At 46.0% G+C, this 21995-nt stretch overlaps 1 protein-coding gene and 1 long non-coding RNA gene across 2 annotated transcripts in view; both read left to right on the forward strand.

Moving 5' to 3' along the window:
• Positions 1-21995, forward strand: part of CMTM7 (CKLF like MARVEL transmembrane domain containing 7) — a 57880-nt gene that overhangs the window by 8740 nt on the left and 27145 nt on the right. The window lies entirely within an intron of this gene.
• On the forward strand, positions 1936-21857 carry LOC116869690. The gene is made up of 3 exons (XR_004383089.1): positions 1936-1946; positions 7174-7178; positions 21550-21857. It is a non-coding gene; the product is annotated as an uncharacterized LOC116869690 (long non-coding RNA).

The raw sequence follows: 21995 nt of genomic DNA on the forward strand, positions 1-21995 counted from the left end.
TAGTCTTTTGCCACTGTGGTATGCCGTCCACTCAGGTAGGGTGAGCAGGCTCCCAGTCGAGTCCAGGGTGGCAGATGCACCCTAGGGTGACCCCCAGTGAGTCACAACCCTGTGTAATCCATCCTCTTGAGTGTGGGGGTGGCCCTGGGACTTGCCTCCAGCTGACAGAATACAGCAGAGCTGACGGGATGCCATTCCTGTGGCTATGTCATGTCATATGCCAAGGTGAATGGATGTTGCCGATGCAGTTAAGGTCCCAGATCTGTTGATTCTGAGTTAATCAAAAGGAGATCGTCTCCAAGGGAGCCTGATTTACTCATGTGGAAGTCCTTAAAAGAGGTACTGGTAGAGGGGTTGCACCTGCGTGGCTCAGTCAGTTAAGCGTCTGCCTTCAGCTTAGGTTATGATCCTAGGGTCCTGGGATTGAGTCCACACCAGGCTTTCTGTTCAACTGAGAGCCTGCTTCTCCCTCTCCCTCTGCCCTGCCCACCACCCCCACCCCCTGCTCCTGCTTTCTCTCTATCTCAAATAAGTAAGCAAAAATCTTAAGAAAAAAAGAAGAAGTGGTGCCTGGGTGGCTCAGTGGGTTAAGCCTCTGCCTTCAGCTCAGGTGATGATCCCAGGGTCCTGGGATCAAGCCCCACATCGGGCTCTCTGCTCAGCAGGGAGCTGCTTCCCTTCCTCTCTCTGCCTGCCTCTCTGCCTACTTGTGATCTCTGTCTCTCTGTCAAATAAATAAATAAAACCTTAAAAAAAAAAAGAAGAAGGTACTGGGTCCTTCCCAAGAGGGAGGTTCTCCTGCTGGCCCTGAGAAGTCATCTGCTTTGGGAGTGGGGCAAGGGGCCAGGCAGAGGCCCATGTGGCAAGCATCCATGAGTTGTGTCTAGAAGCAGAGAGCAGCCCTCAGCTGATGGCCAGAAAAACAGACCAAGTCCTACAGCTCAAGGAACTAAAATCAGCCATCAACCACGTGACCTTGGGAGAGGGCCCCAAGCCTCAGATAAAGCCCCAGGCTGGCCAATATCTTGCTGCAGCCTTGTGAGACCTAGAGCAGAAGACTTCAACCTGGATGGAGCTCCTGGCCAGTGGAAGTGGTGACAGGATAAATAAATGTTCTAAGCTACTTAGTTTGTGGTTATTTGGTACACAGCCGTAGATAACTCCTGCACCCACAGAAGCCTCTCCTGTGTCTGCTCCTTGTCAGGGATGATGGGGCAACAGCAGTGCCATCCTTATAACAGTAAAGACCATATTATTTTTATATGAGCTATGATCATACATCACTGAATTCCTGGGCAGTGGATCTGTTGAGCCCTTGCTGTGGGCATGGTGCTGCCTGCTTGATCTGCAAGAACTCACTTGTCGTTACAGTATTTCTAGGAGGTGTCCGTATTCCCATTTTACAGATGAGGAAACATGCGGGGGGAGGGGGCCTTCTCTGCAGCCTTTAGGCTTGTTAAAACTGCCTCCCTCTCCCAGCAGTCCTCTATTCTTCCATGGTCCCTTCCAGAGCCATTCTAAAAAATAAAAGTCCTGATCCAAACAGAAGTTATGACTGTGTAATTGTTCAGATTATGTTTACTTTTTAAAAACAGATAACATGATCAGGGCACCCAGGTGGCTCAGTGGGTTAGGCGTCCTACTCATGATCTTGGCTCAGGTCATGATCTCAGGGTCATGGGACTGAGCCCTGCATCAAGCTGCACACTCAGCTGGGAGTCTGCTTGAGATTCTCTCTGCCTCTGTCCCTCGCCTCACCAACTCACTCTCTTTCTCTCTCTCTTAAATAAGTACATCAGTCTTAAAAAAAACAGATAACAAGATCAAGATTTTAAAAGTATAAAAACTCCAGTTTCCACTTTCCCTCCCTGGAGGCCACCAGTGATACCAGTTTCATGTATATCCTTCAGGAATTATTTTGTGCTTCTCTGTGTCTGTGTGTGTGTGTCTGTGCACGCATGTGTGTCTCCTCTCTCACCTCCCATGGGAGCATACTTAAACTCACTGTTGTGTACTTTTGTTACTTAGCTTTCCATCTTAGAGCTAATTCCATGTCCATTCAAAGAGAGTTCTCATTCTCTGTAACAGCTGCATTGCCTTGCAGAGAATGGATTTACCATCATTTATTGAATTAGTCCCCACTGACAGCACTTGGGTTATTTCCAATCTTTTGTTCGCGCAGTGCTGTGGCAGATAGCCTTGTATGTAACACAGTTTGGTACATGTACGGGAATATCAGAAGGAGAAGGCCCTAAAATAGAATTCCTGGACCAAATGTGGCCCGTTCTTGGAAATCTTTCATCTGTTCCAAAAGTGAGCGTGACAGACCTTACTTTGTGATCTTCTCCTTCAGGCCGTCAGGCGTCTTCCACATCCAAGACTGCTTAGTGTTTGGTGTTCAGAGTTCCACTTAGCATTAAGATATTAAGAACTGGGAAAGTTTAGGGAACAAGAAAATTGTGTGACCAGCATTTTTCTTAGAATTTCCCAACATTCATCACAGGGAGTGTTGAAGTCCGCTCCGGTAGAGTAGAGCTAGAGATGTTCTTGTGCATTTGGTCGGTTCTGAGTGAGGGAGGCAGGCAGGGGCAGGAGAAGGAGCCAAAGATGGGTTTTATAAGTCTAAGCATCAGCCTGATGTTTCAGGGATCTCTGGAAAGTGAGTACACTCTAGAGATTGTCCTGTTTTGAGGCTGGGGAGCTGGGCTTTTGTACCCTTTATTGACTGCGGACCTGGGGTGGTGGGGAGTAGATAAACTCCCAGGAACCTCCGAGCCAGACCGCTGCAGCTTTTTAAGGGGGAATCATTAGTGCACGTGGGCGGGGTTAGCAGCAGCGCCCCCTGCAGTGCCTGGGCATTGGTGCACCGACCTGGTTAAACCGAGCCATTGGAGTTGCTTCCCCTCATTCTGATTCCCGTCATTCTGATCTCTGCTGAGGCTCTGAGCTGATGCAGTCTGGGGCCAGCTGACTGCAGACTGCTTCCACCCGCAAAACTGGCTTATCAGTATTTTTGCCCCAGGCCCCTTCTGGATCTGCAGTGCCAGGCTGCTCAGCCTTCCAGACTTCTGACATTACTTTTTGAGGTCCACTTAAATAGTCCTCTTATTTTTTGTCATTTCCTATTTGAAACAAGAGGAGAGGAAAACAAATCAACGTGTACTGGATGAAAAATAAACTCAATAGGGAGCAGAAGTATTTATGTAACCTTTTAGAAGGGAATGATAAGCAATGTCACTGCCGTCATACTATAGATAACTTGATTATATCTGTTTTAACTCCTTGGAAAAACTTAAGAACAGAACCACAGGAATTTTTCCTGGAGAAAAGCAATTTGATTTCAGAGCTGGGGCCTCTTTGACATACTGTTGTGAGTTTCACGTGGAAAAGGTAAAAGAGGCCCCACTAACCTTCGTATTGATGTGACCTGGTTTTACGAGGGTTCCTTAAATATTACCGTTACTGAGCAGTACATCCTGTTTATTGACCGCCGCTTAAGTCAGAGGAAAAAAATCTCTGCCGCATAACGTGCATTCCCCTGGATCTAACGGGGTCTCCTTGCTGACCTACTCTCACAATTTGTGGTGACATCTGTCCCACATTTAGAGATGTGATTGCTACTTCAACATACAGTTGCTTGCTGTGATTTAGGGATGAAAAATTACTTTCCAGTTTAGTGGGTTGAAAGACGGCCCCCAAAATACAGGTCTGCGTCCTTACCCTTGGAACCTGTGAACGTGACCTTATTTGGAACAAGGGTATTTTCAGATGTAATGAAGTTCAGGGTCTTGAAATGATTTATCCGAATTACCTGTGAGGTCCCTAAGTCCAATGACAAGTGTTTTTAGAAGAGACACACAAAGGAGAAGGGGATGGGGACTGTTGGCTTTGAAACCCTCTCCTACCTTCCCCAGGTGTAATAATAGGAAACCAGCCTCCATACTGGGAGGGGAGGCGGAGCTGAGGAAGGAGGCTCATTTAATAAACAAAGGGAACTTAGATAAGAGGCTTTTCTTGGTCAGCAGCAAGATGAGTCAGTTCTGCACCTGCCCAACAAACCTTAAAAGTTTACATCAAGGCCTTAACTGGGTTCAGTCACATATATGGTCCAGATGTTCTCAACATTGCCTCACTGTCTCAAGGCTGTGTCCTTGGAGCAGCCTCTAGGAGCGGGAAGGGTCAGTGGAACCCACATTCCAAGGACAGGGAAGGGGCAAGGACCTCTGAGTGCCCAGGTCCAGCTTACAGGTCAACTGGTGGTCACATCGGTTTGATGACCTTCTCCAACAGTGACATGAAGATGTGGCAGAGATTGCAGTGATGTGGCCATGAGCCCAAGGACACCAAGGCAGCCACCGGAGGCTGGAAGAAGCAATGAATGGATTCTCCCTAGAGTCCCCAGAGAGAACTAGGTCCTGTCGCCACCTTGGTTTAAGCCGGATGATACTGATTTCTGGGTCTGATTTACAGACTTGTGAAAGAATAAATTTCTGTTATTCTAAGCCACCAAGTTGATAGTAATTTTTTACAGCAACCACAGGAAACTAGTACAGCCAGTTCAAGACTTTCCACTGTGGTTAAATTCTAAAAATCCTTAGCAGCATAGACTGTAGACTTTTACTATTTTCTCCGTGTAGAGGCATTGCTTGCTTCTAGGAACAGTGTTTCAGAGAAGAGATGGCCATCCCCTGACACTCTGGATGGCAATTACATCTCAATCTTCTTTATTTTAGTACAGCTTTTTCCTTAATAGCTTATTCAAAAAGAGAAGCAGTCCTTGAATTTCTGCTGAGAAAAGCAGGACCATAAAGATAGAGCAAACATGAAGAGAGCATCGGAGAGTCATTCTCAGATGCAGAGTAGAGACAAAAGATGAAAAGTACATTCCAAAGAACTGCTTCTGGCTTTCTTCGGGCATCGAATGAAATGTCCCCAATTCCCCCAAACCATTAGATTGCCAAGTAAATTTTATAGCATTCTATAGAACTTTTAAAGATAAGATATTGCAGCCCCAAAATATGTCGTTGTCTTTTTTTTTTTTAAGATTTTATTTATTTCACAGAGAGAGACTGTAAGAGAGGGAACACAAGCAGGGGGAGTGGGAGAGGGAGAGGCAGGCCTCCTGCCGAGCCCGATGTGGGACTCGATCCAGGACCCTGGGACCATGCTCTGAGCCAAAGGCAGATGCCTAATGACTGAGCCACCCAGGTACCCCCAAAATATGTCTTAAGGTGATCGAGTTAGCCCTGCTTGTGAAATAGTTGCAATTTTTAAAAAATGTTTGTAGGGGCTCAGTTGGTTAAGCATCTGCCTTCAGCTCAGGTCATGATTCCCGGGTCCTGGATGGAGTCCCACATTGGGCTCCCTGCTCCGTGGGGAACCGACTTCTCCCTCTGCCTCTTTTGCTCCTCCTGCTTGTGTTCCCTCTCTCATTCTCTCAAATAAAATAAAAATTTTAAAAATATATAAAAATTAAAAAAATATATTTGGAGATGTGCCCTGTGACTTAAGTCTCTAATTATAAATACGTTTATACTTTTAATTTATAAATAATTCCAGATTTACAGAAACTTTGCAAGAACAGTACAAAGAATTCTCCATATATCCTCCCCCGCAGATTCTCAACTGTTAACCTTTTAACACACTTGTCTAATAATCATTTTGCATATATATACATATATATTATTTTTTCCTTGAATCAGTTGAGAGTAAGCCGCAGACGTCATGTTCTTTTGTCCAAGAATACTCCAGTGTGCATTTCCTAAATCAGGATATTACTGACACCAGCCCTATTATCTCTCCCACCAGCCTTATTCAGATTTCGCCAGTTGACCCACTGATGTCCTTTTTCTCCTCTAGGATCCCATCCTGGATCATGAGTTATATTCAGTTGTCCTGTGTCCTTAATCTCCTTCAAGCCGGACGAGTCCTTTTTGTTTTTCATGACCTTGACATTTCCAAAGAATCCAGGACAGAGCCCCCCCATCACTGGACATTAAAGTTGGTTTGGAGGGCAGTGTTTTATAGCCACAGTTGATGCAAAGGAAGAAGAAGGGGAAGAAAACACATTTGGATCCTGACATACGCCTTATCTCAATTTTTATGCTTAGGAGACCCTTTTGTAAACTTCCTCTCCAAAGTTAATTGTTTATGTGGAACTTAACTGCCTGTCCTAGTCAAAAAAACAACGATGACAAAAAGACAAAAAAGAAAGACTTAGCTCACATGTGACATCCTTGGGACAATGGCTAAATTTTCCTGAGGGCTCGTCACCTACTATTTCCTGTTCTATGAACTTGACAGGAATGACCTCACTTAATCTTCCCGACCTTCCCCTATCATTTAGGTACTACTGTTTTTCATATTTCATTGCAAGCATCGGAATTCACCGTAATTGTGCAGTCAGTTACTGTGGTACAGGGTTCAGTGCGGTGACAGATACTTAGCTTTTCACCCCAAGCTCACGCTCCCTCTTTTGCGGTGTGGGTTGGTTCCTGATGGACAGATGTATAGGCAGATATTTCCTGCCGGCTGTGTCCGCGTGGCTCTGCCTCTAGTTCTCACCAGTGGAATCCAAGTAGAAGAGGTATTTGTCGCTTCCTGCTGGAGGCTTTTAAGGGGCAGGATTTTCTACTCTTTCCTTTTCTGTCAGCTATACGTGAAGGCTCCAAGGCCCTATTTCTAATATTTTACAGATCAGGAAACAGAAACCAATCTAAGGGTAGAGACGGCCTGCTTTCCCGCTAGACCACTCCCTGTCCTGCCCCTGAGAGGCCTTCTCCATTGCCCTCCTCTGAAGTCGTCCCCCTAACACTGCCCTAACCCCACCACCTTGTCATTTTGCCCAGTCTTGATTCCTTCACAGCAGTTCTTTTTTTTTTTTCTTTAAGATTTTATTTATTTATTTGAGAGAGAGAGAGATAGTGAGAGAGGGCAAGAGCAGGGGGAGAGGGAGAGAGCAGACTCTCCACTGAGCAGGGAGCCTGACGTGGGGCTCGATCTCAGGACCCGAGTGAAGGCAGATGCCTGACCGACTGAGCCACCCAGGTGCCCAGTTTAGTTTTGTTTTTAATGAGTGAAAGTATATTTTCTTGCCAAAGCCCCTGGTAATACCCCTCCTTTCAAAAAAGTCAGCCCACATGAAATGCTTGAGATCTGGATCTTCCTCAGAAGGTGTGGTAATGCCATGTGGGGAGATGCCTGTGAGGGGCTGGGGGTGGGCCCCGCTATGGGAAGGGCCCCTGTGCCAGGCCTGGAAGTACCGCGTGCCCACAGCACTAACTTCAGGCCAGGATGTTGGTGGGGGGGTCTCCCTGCGGAGGGAGGAGAGGATGAGGAATATGCAGGTGAGACCCCAGTAGGGAGAGACTAGGATGCCCGGCCTGGAGTTTCTGGTAAAGTGACATTCACTGCCCTGGCTGCTGGTGTGAGAGCACCTCTCTTTCCTATTTAGTTGATTTGACAGGTTTCCACTGACTCACACTGTGAAAACAGCGGGTTGCTGTGCCAGAGCAAACAGAAACAAGCCTAGGGATGAGGGAAGTGTCTGTCAGTGTGTCAAGCTGTCAGGACAGGATTCCGAATTTAACACGATGCTGGCAGACGCTGAATAGTGGCATTACAGAATTGGATTAAAGGCTAAACAAATCCAGTGCCAGATGTGGCGAACTCACTTTTGGATTTCTATTTCTGGCTCAGGTGCTAACTCTGTGGTGGGGTCCTAGTCGTGGCCCTTTGGCTGGCAGGGCGCTATTTCCTGGCACTTCATCATATATGCCTGTTCTGAGGCTCCAGTGATGAACAGGGCAGGTCCATGTCTCCCCTGTGGGCACAAAATCCAGACCCTGAACAGGTGTCAGGTTTTATTACCTCTGAGGCACGGCTAAGAAAAAAAGAAAATGGTAATTCGATGACATTTCTCTTATTGGAATTTTTATTTTATGCTCATTGGAAGAGTTCTCTTACTTTTATTATGTATGTATGTATTTATTTATTTATTTATTTGAGGGAAGAGAGGGGGAGGGGAGGAGAGGGGAGAGGAGGGGCAGAAGGAGAAGAAGACGGAAAATCTTAAGTAGGCTCCATGCCCAGTGTGGAGTGTGATGGGGGGCAGGGTGCTTGATCTCAGGACCCTGAGATCATGATGTGAGCTGAAATCAGGAGTTGGACACTTCACTAACTGAACCAAAAGGCACCCCTCAAAGAGTTCTTTTAGACTTAATTAAATCGGAATTCTATATACTCTTAGGAATACATAAAAAGAAAAACTGATGAAGGAAAAAAAATTGCTTAAGATATTCCTACAACCTTTTTTACCGTCAGAGCCCTCCTCTTCTAAATTCCTTTTTTTTTTTTTTTTTAAGTATTTTTACACACCCTGTTGTCCTTTGTGCCATCAAGAGTGAGAGCAGTGGAGCATTCCTTAGAAGAGTTCATAAAAGAACTGAAAGCCGTTGGTGGTGGACTCACAGGCTGTCTTTGACTTCCGCTCTGGCAGTGATACCGAACACATCTGATTCCCCATCCCTCCGCCTCAGCCCCACAAACCGTTGGTTCTTAGCGCTTTAAGGTTTGCACCACTCCTGTCTCTGGAATGTTCTTCCATGCTGCTGACACCCTTCTGAAGTTTTGATGCCGGCATATGGCACAGGGCAGGGAAAGATAACTACTCCACAACGACTGTCTGGTTGGCTGACGGCATTTGTAAGTTACAGCCCTGACTCCAGGGAAGTAAAAATGAGCAAGGTGGAGCATCTCTGGATGAGTCAAGTGTGGTTAGTGTCAGGGTGGTGAGTGTCACGAAGGAGGAAGTAGGGGCCGCTGTGAGCACAGGTAACAGGGGTCCTCCCTAGTCCATAAGTCAGACTTTTCTAGGGAAGGAACCTCCCCTGAGTATGGGAAGGGGCAAGGCGAGAGGAGAAGGCGGGAGTGTCTGGGAGGAGGGAACAGCCTTTGCAAAGGCCCAGCATTGGGAAGGAAGGTAGAGGGCTTGAAAGCTTCTTGGTCAGTTCACAAAATGGGCTTTTCGGTCGTGGTAGAATATGGAATTGCTGCTAGCCACAGAAATTAAAAACAAAATTCACCCATGGCCTCACCATTCCACAGATTCCACAGATCTATTTTGGTCCTTGTCTGAGTGTGTACATGAAGTTTGTGGAGCTGTAATCCTACTGATTATAATCATGGATTCTGCTTCCTCTTTTTTTTTTAATTACAAAATTCCTTATTTACTAACATGTCTGTTGCTATAAAGTCTTTGTAATTGTGCATAATATGTACAGTCATTGAAATGGATATTCTTTAATTTACTTAACCATTCACTTTTGAACATGTGGGTTGTTTTTGAGCATTTAGCTACTATAAATGATATTACATTGAACATTTGCCGAGGTTGGCAAACTACAGCCCCCTGCATCCAAATCCAGCCTGCCCCCTGTTTTTGTAAGTAAAGTTTTATTGGAACACAGCCAAACTCATTCACTTATGTGTATTGCATACGGCTGCTTTTGGGCTGTAGTGGCAGAGCTGAGTACTTATGACAGAGATTGTATGGCCTTGAAAGCCTAAAATATTGACTTACTGGTCCTTTAAAAGAAAAATCTGTCAACCTGTGGGGGTGCCTGGGTGGCTCAGTCTGTTGAGCATCCAACTCTTGATTTCAACTCAAGTCCTGATCTCAGGATCGTGAGATGGAGCCCTGCGACAGGCTCCATGTTAAGCCTGGAATCTGCTTAAGATTCTCTCTTTCTCCCTTTTCCCTTCCCTACTTGTCGCTAAAAAACAAAGAAATTGTCAACCTCTGTTGTTGTACAATACTAGAGCTTTCTTCTGGTTAGCATTCACTTTCTTAAGATAAATTCCAAGAGAGAGGATTTTTTGCTCAGAGGATATGTATGTTATTTTGTTTATTTCAAAGTGATTTCTAATTTACAGCATGTATATGATCCCATATAGATAGTGAAATGTCATGGAAACAAATGAATGAGCCAGTTTATTGACCATTATAAATTCTAATAATTAGAAGGTATTATTAAAACAACTTTGGTCAATTTTGTTTGTATTCAGAATTTGCTAATTTATACCTTCATTATAAGCTTCTTTTCATTCCCAGTATTTCTTCGAGTTCTTTGCTGTAATAGTGTAACACTAGCTTCTATAACAAATAGACCCTCAATTCCAGTGCTTTCACACAATAACCCTTCCTCTTGTTCCCTGGCTAGGCACCACTCCTTACCTACAGCTCTGTACTTTGGAAGGGGGAGTACAAATTTTGGTATCACTTAGCCATCTCTGCTACAGTTGCTATTTTTTTTACATTTTAAATCATTTTAAAAATATATAATATACATATGATATATAATATATACTCAATACATAATGTGTATTATGTATAATTATATATATTCACAGAGTTCAATTCTTGACTTTGGATCAGGTCTTGGTCCTAGGGTCATGAGATCCAGCCCTGCATCCGTCTCTGTGCTGGGTGAGGAGTCTGCTTGTGATTCTCTCTCTCTCTCTCTCTCTCCCCCCCTCCCATCAACCCCACCATTCCCCACTCCCATGCTCTCTCAACAAAGAATTCACAAAGTGTAAAAGGATAAATTGGGTATAGTTCACTTATACACATTGTTGGTATCTTGCTTTTTAAAGTTTTTATTATGGGAAATTTTCAGCATAAGCCTGCTAAGAATATTACAATGACCCCACTCCAACCCATCACCTGGCTAGAACAATTACCAATACATTGCCAACCTTGTTTCATCTCTGTCTCTGATCTACCCCACAGATTATTTTGGAGTAAGTCCTAGACGCCATATTTCAGTATGCATTCTTTTTTAGTAACAAACACTTACATTAGATTACTATTGTTACAGCTTAAAAAACTAACTATAATTCTTTAACATCATCAAATATCCAGTCTATTCAGCATTCTTCAATTGTGTGTTTAAACAAATGGTTTGTTGAAATGAAGATCCAAACAAAAACCACTTATCGTGTTTCATTTATATGTTTCTCAAGTTTCTTTTATGTACTCATTTTAATTTTTATTTATTTATTTATTTTTAAAAAGATTTTATTTATTTATTTGACAGGCAGAGATCACCAGTAGGCAGAGAGGCAGGCAGAGAGAGAGAGAGGAGGAAGCAGGCTCCCCATGGAGCAGAGAGCCCGACGCGGGGCTCGATCCCATGACCCTGAGATCATGACCTGAGCCGAAGGCAGAGGCTTTAACACACTGAGCCACCCTGGTGCCCCATCTTTTATGTACTCACTTTTAAATTAAAAATTTTTGAGAGACAGAGAGCACGTGCAGGAGTGGGGGTGGGGCGGAGGGAGAGAGAGAATCCTAAGCAGGCCCCACGCCCAGCATGTAGCCCAACATGGGACTTGATCTCAAGTCCTGAGCCCAAATCAAGAGACACTTAACTGACTGAGCCACCCAGGCTCCCTCTCAAGTTTCTTTTAATCTGTGCATTCTTTCCCTCCTTCTTTTTCCTTATTAATTTATTTCTTGAACACACCTACTCATTCATTCCTGTGGTTCATTCCCACTGAGTAGATGTGTCTGAGTGCATCCTTATGGTGTCATTAAGAAGTTCTACAGTCCTCCGTGTTTCCTGGAAATTGGCAGTTCATCAGACTCAGATTTGTCGCAAGACCACATCATGGGTGCTGATGTGTATTTCCATCAGGCAATACATGATCTCTCTTTATCTCTATTTTCGTGATCTTAAGATGGATCAGTGGCCTGTGTGTTGTCAGCCTGAGCCCTTCATTATAAGGTGGGCAAAAACTATAAAGTTTTTATTTGGAACTTGATTTCAACAAACCAGTTGTTTGTTTGTTGCTTTTTGATATTTTTCACCTTGCTTTTTGATTTTACGTATATATACACACATATTAGAAGTCATAGCATGGGATTCTGTAATACATAATTACTTATTTGCTTCTTTTCTCAGTCGGTATCTGCCCCACAATTGCCAATTGGGGCAGGAGACCTGTTCCAGAGTCTGTTTCCAGGAAACTCTCTCCACCCTCTCAGTCCTAATGACCAACCTAAGCTTTTCAGATTAAATTTTTATTCTTAACTTTGCACGGACTTTGAAAGTTTGTACGTGTTTGTTGTTCTTCGTAATGATACTTTAGCACTGTGTTCATAGTTCCTACTTGGTGCAAATCCCTGCTCTTCCCTTCCTCTTTGACATTTCTTACCAAGTCCCCTTCTGTCACCTTCTTCCTTTAAGAAGAAGTAAAGTACAAATTACTGAGATAATAAATATTCAAATCACACAGACCGTCTGCCCCTGAACAGATGTCCACTTTTTTTTAAAGATTTTAATTTTAATTTTTTATTTTTATTTTTATTTTTTTAAAAGATTTTATTTATTTATTTAAGATTTTATTTATTTATTTGACAGACAGAGATCACAAGTAGGCAGAGAGGCAGGCAGAGAGAGAGGAGGAAGCAGGCTCCCTGCCAAGCAGAGAACCCGATGTGGGGCTCGATTCCAGGACCCTGGGATCACGACCCGAGCCGAAGGCAGAGGCTTTAACCCACTGAGCCACCCAGGCTCCCCTTTTTATTTATTTGACAGACAGCAATCATAAGTAGGCAGAGAGGCAGGCAGAGAGAGAGGAAGGGAAGCAGGCTCCCTGCCGAGCAGAGAGCCTGATGCGGGGCTCGATCCCAGGACCCTGGGATCACGACCTGAGCTGAAGGCCGAGGCCTTAACCCACTGAGCCACCCAGGTACCCTGAACAGATGTCCACTTTAAGTCAATATCCATCTCTGTTCCTTGGGGCCAAGCAGAAAGTTGAAGAAAAATAAAGGCCAAGCATTTCAGGAAGAGCCCCCTCCCCGCTGGGGGGAAAAGGGAAGCTGATGAAGTGGTGGTTTTTGTAGCTTCTCATTCACACACCGAAAGAGACTTTCCGAGAAGATTCAGTGAAGGAAGAAGCGGTGATAACCCAAGAATGTTATGATACACGGCCTGCAGCTTGTTCACCATACTAGAATGTTGCGTGGACCCAGTGAGGCTTTTATTTTGCACATAATACATGTAGAGCATGTAATTTGTGCCTGGTGCTGTGCTCAGTGCTTTTCCAGTATTACCTCGGATCAGCTAACCTCTAAATGGGGTACTGTTTGTCATCCCCACATTCCAGATGGGAAAGCTGAGACTCTGGCAGGTCATATAGCTTTCCCGGGTCACATAGCTAGTGAAATCCCCACTGCTGGAGTGAGAGTCTGGTTTAGTCACCTAAATCTCTTTGTGCCTCAGTTTCTTCATCTGTGAGATGGGGATGATGATATCACCTGGTCCCTAGGCTACTGTCTAGATCCTGTATGAAGCATTTGAGCTCTGAGGAAATGTTAATTATTCTATTACCTCCTCTCAGTGCCTGGTGAGAACTTTACCCCTTTCTCCAGGAATCAATGGCGTCTGTTCTTCATATTGATAACAGTCCTGTTTCCTACAAGGTCTTCATCCTCTTTTCCCCTTTGCGTGTCCCCTTCTTATTTCTTGGGTTCCGTGCTGGTCCTTTTGATGGAAAAGTTAGATTGGCCTAGGTCAGTGTCGGAATGCGGAGAGAACTCACTCTCCCTCGTTCGGGGTACGTGGAACTTTTATTCTGCCCTTGGTGTTCTGGTGTTGAACGTGTCCTATGTGCCAGGCTCTATTCTTGACCCAACAGAGAGGTATCGAGACGATGAAGAAAGAACATAGGCTTCGCTTTTGTGTCTGCCACCTGTCAGCTGGGTAACTCCCAAGTCAGTCATGTCGCTTTTCTTGGTCTCAAATTTTTCTCCTGAGCAGTAGGAGGCAAATGTTCAAGATTCCCCGTTGTTCTCAGTGTTAGGTGTATGGACGTGCGTGCTGGATCAGAGTGAGAGTCATTGGGTACGTTCAAGAACACCTGGACCCTGGCGTGGGTGAGCTGTGAGTGTTGGGGGCTCTGCCATTTCCATAGCAGGGGAGTTTCTGGAAGGTTTTTCTGTCGTGATCAATAAAATTCCAGGGCAGAGAAAAGGTCAGAGTTTTGAAGAAAAAAAAAAAGGTGGAGGGTCTGTGGAAATGGCACAGTAAAGCTTTACAAAGTGTAGTGAGGGCTGGGGGCACTAAATTTTTTCTTGTCCCCAGACCTCCCACTCTGGGGTTTGGCAGCATCATTGCACCATCTCCCGGCAGACTTTTATTTATTTTTTTTTTGCGGTGGCGGGGCGGGGGTGGGTGGAGTTTGGTAACAGCTCTGTTGAGATATAATTTACATACCATACCATTTAAGGTGTTCAACTCAGTGGTTTTTAGTATATTCATAGAATCTGTGCTGCCATCACCACAATTCATATCAGAACTTTTAGAAGAGTTTTGTCTTTCAACAAATGCGTAGAGTCATGTCTCTGTTACCACAGAGTGATAGAGGACAGCCCCATCACCCTCCAAAATGCCTTTGTGCTGTCCCTTTGTAGTCAGTCCCTCTCCCCACATTGTAACCCCTTTGCCTTTCCATGTAAATTTTAGAATCAGCTCGTCAACATGTACCCGTAAAGCCTGCTGGGGTTTGGTTGGGATTTTGTTGAATCCGTATATCAATCTGGGGAGAATTGGCATGTTAGCAGTGTTGCATCTCCCAATCCATAAACAGGTTTTGCCTCTCCACTTATTAGGTCTTCTCTGATTTCTTTTAGCATTATTGTAGTTTGAGCAGTCTCTAAAGTTAGATTTATACCTAATAAATACTTTTTATACTAAAAATACTAATAAATACTTTTCTTTTTTTGGTGTTCCCATAAATAGTCCTATGCATTTCTAATATTCAGTTTTAGTTGTTCATTGCTAATGTAGGCAAACATGTTGACCTTGCAACCTGTGAATGACATCGCTAAGCTCATGTATTAGTTCTTGGATCTTTTTTTTTTTTTTTTTTTTAAGATTTTATTTATTTATTTAACATACAGAGATCACAAGTAGACAGAGAGGCAGGCAGAGAGAGAGAGAGAGGAGGAAGCAAGCTCCTTGCCGAGCAGAGAGCCCGATGCGGGGCTCGATCCCAGGACCCTGGGATCATGACCTGAGCAGAAGGCAGAAACTTTAACCCACTGAGCCACCCAGGCACCCCAGTTCTTGGATCTTTTTATGGAGATTCTTTGAGATTTTCTACATAGGCAATTGTATTGTTTACAAATAAAGAAGCTTTACTTCTTCCTTTTCAATCTATATGTCATTCATTTCTTTTTCTTGGCTTAGTGCAGCTTCCAGAAGTATGCAGAATAGGAGTGGTGAGAGATGACAGCCTTTCCTTGTTTCCTATCAGGGGGAAAGAGGGCAGCCTCTCACCACTAAATCAGATGTTAGCTGTAGATTTTTGCAAACGTGCCCTTTATTGGATCAGGGGACCTCCCTGCTATCCTCATTTGCTGGAGTTTTTTTTTTTTTTATCATGAATGGGTATTGAATTTTGTCATGTACTTTTTTGGCATTAATTGATATGCATGTTTGGTTTTCCATCTTTGGTCTGGTAATATGATATATATACATTGATTTTCAAATGTTGAACCTGCCAAGCCTTTCTGAAATGAAGTTGAGTCACTTGTTGTGACTCAACTTTATATATTTATATTTTTTATACATTGTTGGATTTGAAAGGCTAATATTTTGTTGAGGGATTCTGATAGCCTAGAAAGAGTTTATCCGTAAGCTGACGAATGATTCAGCCCACTTCCAGTCTGTCTCTTCGAGACATTCACGTACTAATAGTCTGATGTGGGTTACTCAGAATCCTTGTCTCTCTTTCCTCAGCTTTTGTTTTCGGCTTTACCTGTTTCTCACTTCTGCCCACATGTTAAAACAAAAAACAAAACATGAGATTGTGGACCCAGTTCAGAAACAGGATTTAGGAAGAAGCATTCGAGCCTGGTAGCCGGATTCAAGCTGAGGGGGCCTCCCCTTACCGAGGAGCTAAGTGCCTGCTGCGGTGACTGCCCTTGGAAGGCTGTGTGTCTGCGTTGGATTTATCCCAGCCGGCCCTTCCCCCTCGGCAGGTGCACAGGGGTGGGGCTTTGTTTAGGCCACACCCTCTGCTTCCTTCAAAGGCATCCGCACCAGGGCAGAAGCTGGGCTGCTTCCTGGGGACTGAAAGGCCCTCTTTGTCTTGTCACCAGGCGGCTTTTGTGTTGGTGGGAGAGGACTCTCAGTGACTCTGCAGTCCGGTAAGGGGAAATGCAGGGAGTGGCTGGGTGCCAGCCTTCCTAGGTTATTTTTAATAAGTGAAGGCCAAGCGAGTGGAGAACTTTCTGAAGGCAGGTCTTTGTTTTCCCTTGGCATGCAGATGCGAGAGAAGTGAGAGAGCAGAGGAGAAGGCTGACATCGGAGAAGGGCGTGCTTGACACCTGCCTTCTGAAATGACTTCGCTGAGCCTGGGGATGCAGGTCACAGTAGTCATGCCTTTGATCTGGGGACAGCATAGCTGCAGGAGGGAGGCGGAAAGGGCAAGGTGTCCCTCTTCTGGCCTGTTGGAAGGAGGTGGTTCCCCATGGGCAGCCTTTGTGCTCTCTAGAAGCATAGGCAGCCAGAGAGCAGGCAGAAGAGGTCCTCTCTGGGGGGCTGCTCTCCAGAACGGGGTCAGAGAGCGGGGGTAGTGGGGGGACAGCTAATGGCCTGCAGAATGGGTGAGGCCTGGCAGATTTTTCTTTAATCTGTGGCTCGTGTGTGAAAGTGTTTGGACAGATGGAATTGCCAGCTTTTTTTTTTTTTTTTGCCAGCTCCTTTTGAACATTTTGTCAGGACTCAGAGGAATCTGAGGCAGCTACCTCCCTACCAAGCTAGCAAAGGGAGTTTCCTGTTGGAACTCACCAGCTGCATGGACCAGGTAGTTGGAGGGTAGGTGTCATGCAGTCTGGGTCCTTGCGGGCCGCCTTCTCCCCCACCCATCCCCTCTGGCTGGTGCTCTCAGTCCTCATTGTCTTGCGGGAACTAACACAGCCGTATAAACTGACCTGAGTCTCTTCTCTCCCTTCTCTAGTCCACTTACTGGATTAGGTGTCCAGAGATACAGTTTTGCCTGTGGCTCTTCTCTGCTCAGTAACCTTCACTGGCTCACCATTGCCCATCAACAGTGTCTACTTTCTGAGCCTGGCATCTGGTGCCCACTCCTCCCTGCCAGCTTCGTTCCTATCATGCCCCTTTACACGTGTGTGGGGTTTGCCCCAAATGGACAACTCACCTAGTCCCAAATATGCCCTGTGCCTTTGCATCCCTGGGCTTCCCTTTGTCTTGTTTCCTCTGCTGGGAGTCCCCATGTTTCCTTCACTGTATGTTCAAATCCTACCTCCTGCAGAGTCCTTATAAGGGCCACGTCTGCCTCTCACAGAGGACGTGCCTGACCTTCTCCTTTTTCCAGACCCTTCCTCACAAACAGCACGTCTTGGACGGCATTTATCCCATTTTCTTTTAAGGTGGTTGTGTCTGGGTCTGAACATCTCACCCTTTTGGAGAATCATGTGTAAGAGCTACACTGTGCTAAGAGCTTCCTCAAACATCCCATTGACTCTTCCCAACAAACCCCTGAAAAGAATTCTAATACCTATTCTTTGTTGAATGTTTACTAGAGATGTTCTAGGCTGTTCTCAATATTTTGCCCAAATCGGCTCATTTAATCCTCCCATCTACTCTGTGTGGAAGGTTTTATTATCCCCCTTTTAAAGATTTTATATATTTATTTGACAGAGAGCACAAGCGGGCAGAGAGGCAGGCAGAGAGAGAGAGGAAAGAGAGAGCCTGATGCGGGGCTCGATCCCAGGACCCTGAGACCATGACCTGAGCCGAAGGCAGAAGCTTTAACCCACTGAGCCACCCAGGCGCTCCAATTATCCGCCTTTTAAAGATGAGGAAACTGAGTCCCAGAATGGTTGACTGGCCCACTAATAATTGTTTTTGCTGAGTGACTATTGGACCTCTAGAGGTTGCCGGCCATGCTTTAGTGCTCCCACTTGGCTGTACTTACAGATTGAGCACCAGCCTTTGGCCAACACGCAGGACTCCCTTCTCCTCACTGGTCCCTTCTGATGATCAGACAGCCTTAACTGTGGTTTTCCATCAGTGACACATGCTTACAATCCCTTAATGGTTCTTGCGTACTTGCCTTGTCGTTTTTTATCCCAGACTAATTTCTTCTTCCCCAGGCTGGCACTTTTTTGGCATGACACTGCCTGGGTTTTTAATCAAGGACTCCCACGCCCACATTCTCAGATCCAACAGCCACTCACTTCTGGCATTAGGCCCAGGGCTGGATGCCAGGCCTCCTGCTGGGACTGGCCCCACAGCTTCTCCAAATATTTACTTCCCCAGGACACCTGCCAAAGTATGGGCCGTGTAACTCATTCCCTGCATCATGGTTTCCTTAGGATCGTCTTGGGCAAAAGGGGAAACCAGCGTAGCCTTGTATCCCTTGTGTTGAGCACTGGGCTGACAGCGTGGTTGGTCCTTCCTAAATAATCACTGAATTAATAGCTTTATTCTTTCCCTTTTATTTTATTTTTAAAGATTGATTTATTTATTTGAGAGAGAGAGAGCACGCAAGCACAAGCAGGGAGGGGGGAACAGAAAGAGAGAGGGAGAGAAACCCAAGCGGACTCCCTGGTGAGCATGGAACCCAATGCAGTGCTTGATTCTGCGACCCCAAGATTATAACCTGAGCTGAGATCAAGAGTCAGACACTCAACCAACTGAGCCACCCAGGTGCCCCTCTTCTTTCCATTTAAAAAACCAGGGTTGGGGCACCTGGGTGGCTCAGTGGGTTAAAGCCTCTGCCTTCGGCTCAGGTCATGGTCCCGGCATCCTGGGATCAAGCCCCGCATCGGGCTCCCTGCCCGGCGGGGAGCCTGCTTCCCCCCCTCTCACTCTGCCTGCCTTTCTGCCTACTTGTGATCTCTGTCAAATAAATAAATTAAAAAAACAAAAACAAAAACAAAACCAGGGTTGCCTGACTGGGAGACCAGGGCTGTTTTGAAATCAGATGTGTGAATTAGCTTTTGCTGTCTGACAAATAGTCATAACCCGTTGGTGGCATATAACAACAGGTGTTTATTGCTCACATGACTGAGGTCAGCTGGGATTGGCTCTGCTCTTTGTGAACGAGGCTTGCTTCCACAGCTGGGGGTTAGCTTCTGTCATCTGATGTGGGCTGGCTTCCACTGGGGCCACTGGAGTGGCTTAGCACTGTCCCCATGTCTCCCATCCTTTAGGCCCCTCAGGCCAGTAGCTTGAGTAAAGAAAAGGGATGGGGGGGCCACCTGGGTGGCTCAGTCAGTTAAGTATCCGCCATCAGCTCAGGTCAGGAACTCAGGGTCTTGGGACCGAGCCCCACATTTTCGGGCTCCCTGCTCAGTGGGGACCCTGCTTCTCCCTCTCCCTCTGCTCCTCCCCCTGCTCATTCACTCTCTCTCAAATAAAGAAATAAAATCTTTTTTCCAAAGTGGGGGATGGGAAGATAGCATGGCCACAGAACCCACGTTAGCCCAAATGAACTCATTGAACCCAAATCCCACGTGGGCAGCAGCACGCAGAGTGCCCGTAGATGCAGTTGGTGGTTGGCCTTGTAGATGCAGTTGGTGGTTGGCCTTGTAGCCAAATGAAGTCGTGCCCGGAAGCACACGTAGATGACCCCTACCAGCCGAGCTGCTCCCCTCTTTGTCCTCCTCCTCCTCCCTCGTGGGTTCTGGGCGACAGGGTGGCCTAGACCAAGAGCTCTCCAGAGTTGCCTCTGAGTGTCACTGGCATGTTTCATTTACCTCAAGCAAGCCGGGGCCTCAAGAGGCAGCAGTGTTAGCTCGGGCAGAGCCTCTTGTCTGCAGATGACTGAGGATGAACATGGACTCAGTGACACGGGGCGGGGGTGGGCTCCATGGAGCCGTTCTCGCATCATCCCCCCATGGCAGATTCATTACACAGTACTTCAAGGTGAGACTCAGGGGTGACAGCTGCCTTCCAGCTGAGCCTGGCCTGAGAACGTCTGAGGGGACGTTCTGAAGCCGGAGTCCCAGGTGCGGGTCACAGATGTTGGCTGTCTCCCATCTGGGCCCACCGCTGCCTTCTGGATGGAGCTCCACTTCCTTGTGCAAAGAATCAGAACCCGAAACCCAGAACAATTCATATACAACTTTCAAAACAGACCAAGCGGGGGCCTCTTCTGTTTTCGTCCGCGGTCCAGCTGCCCTGTGGCGTATGAAGTTACCCCAGAACTCGGTGGTGTAAGATAGCCACTTCTTCTCTGGAATTCTGTGGGGGCAGGAATTGGGGCAGGGCCCAGTGAAGAGGCCTTGACTTTGCTCCATAATGCCAGGGCGTGGGCTGGGAAGACTTGAAAGCTGGGGCTGGGATGGGCTGCTGTCTCACTCTCTCACATGTCACAGCTGGTGCTGGCTGGCGACGGGGCCCTTAGCTGGGGCTGTGGGCCGGATACAGCCATGCGTGGCCTCTCCAAGAGTCTGAGCCTCCGTGTAACATGGTAGCAGGGTTCCAGGGGTGAGCATCTTAAGACAGAGGGCAGAAGGAAGTCAGTACTGAGATCTGTTTAACACCATATTTGAGGTGGCCAGCAAGGCTGCTGAGGTTGACGGAGGGGAAATAGATTCTGCTTCTTGGTGAGGCACAGCAAGGTTCTAGAAGAGTCTTTGGGACTGCAAATGCTGCTGTGGCCATTTGGGGAGACACAGTCAGTGACTGTGCATAGAGTGGTGGGTGCTCTGTTTACACCTCGTTACTGAGGCGGAGGCTGCAGAGAGCTGGGCTAAGCCTTCCTTGCCAGTCCTCCCCACTGCACCGTTCCGCATCCCCACCCCAGACCACCGAGCCCTTGGGAAAGCTTTACAAATCAGGGCTTTGCTGATGCATTCATCTGCTCAGTCTCACAGCTTGGGAAAAACATAAAAGAGGCAGGAAGCAATGATACTGTGATTAAGAAGCACATTCTGGAACGAAATGGAAAACCTGAATCCCATCTCTGTGCATACAGCTCTACGACCTGGGGCAGATGCCTCTTCCAGGCCTCAGTTTCCTCATCTGTGGAATGGGGGGTAATAATAGAATTTACCCCCGTGCCTAATGAAATTAGCCATTCATGGAAATAGTAAACCCGCACCCCCCTCAGGTCCCAGCAAGGGCAGTAAGCCCTGCCCCTGCCCCCTTCCGGTCCTGGAGAAGATTCTTTGGCAGTCACAGTCTTTTATTTTGTTAATCATCTCATCAGGGAACCTCTGAGAAACGCTAGCCCCTTCTACCAGTAAGACCGTGGCTACACAGAGGGGTCTTACCCAGCTGATTTTATCCAGTTTTCTAGGTCTTATAATCTTAAAAAACAACAACAAACAGCATTTAATAGATTTTCTGTGTTTTCCCATTTCTGAATTTATATGTTGTATTGTCTTGGTTCTAAGATCCTACTGACGGGAAGACTCTCCCTCCATTGATTTTAGAACCTAGGGGCAGGGGGGAGGTCAGGAGCACTAATCTGTTGTAAATTATGTTCCAGTCTCAACAGCATCAGTGTGTGTGTTGCACATTTACAAATCATAATTAAGGAAACATATTCTGTTCATTAGAATTTAGAAATATTGGAAAACACAAATGGGAAAATTAGAACCTCTTATGACACTTAAGAGCTAGGGGGACACCACTAGCCAGCTGGTCTGGGGCATAAACTAGGATTATCCTGAACAAACTAGAGTCTCCACACCCCTCACCTAAAACCGTGAGTTACGATGAGCTGTGAACCACATGCTGGGGACTTGGCTGCCATTTTTATCTCTTGGCATACAGGCAAGTGTATTTTTACATTGTGACCTTTTTTCACTTTGGGACCTTTATTACTATGGGACTATATTTTTACGTTGTGACCTTTTTTCACTTTGGGACTTTATTACTATGGGACTATATTTATTACTATTGTTATGCCCCAATAATGGGTCCGTGATTAAAGGAGCGAGACTGATA

Source organism: Lontra canadensis, unplaced genomic scaffold (genome assembly GCF_010015895.1).
Source record: "Lontra canadensis isolate GAN:19392208 unplaced genomic scaffold, GSC_riverotter_1.0 scaffold20, whole genome shotgun sequence".
NCBI lineage: Eukaryota > Metazoa > Chordata > Mammalia > Carnivora > Mustelidae > Lontra > Lontra canadensis.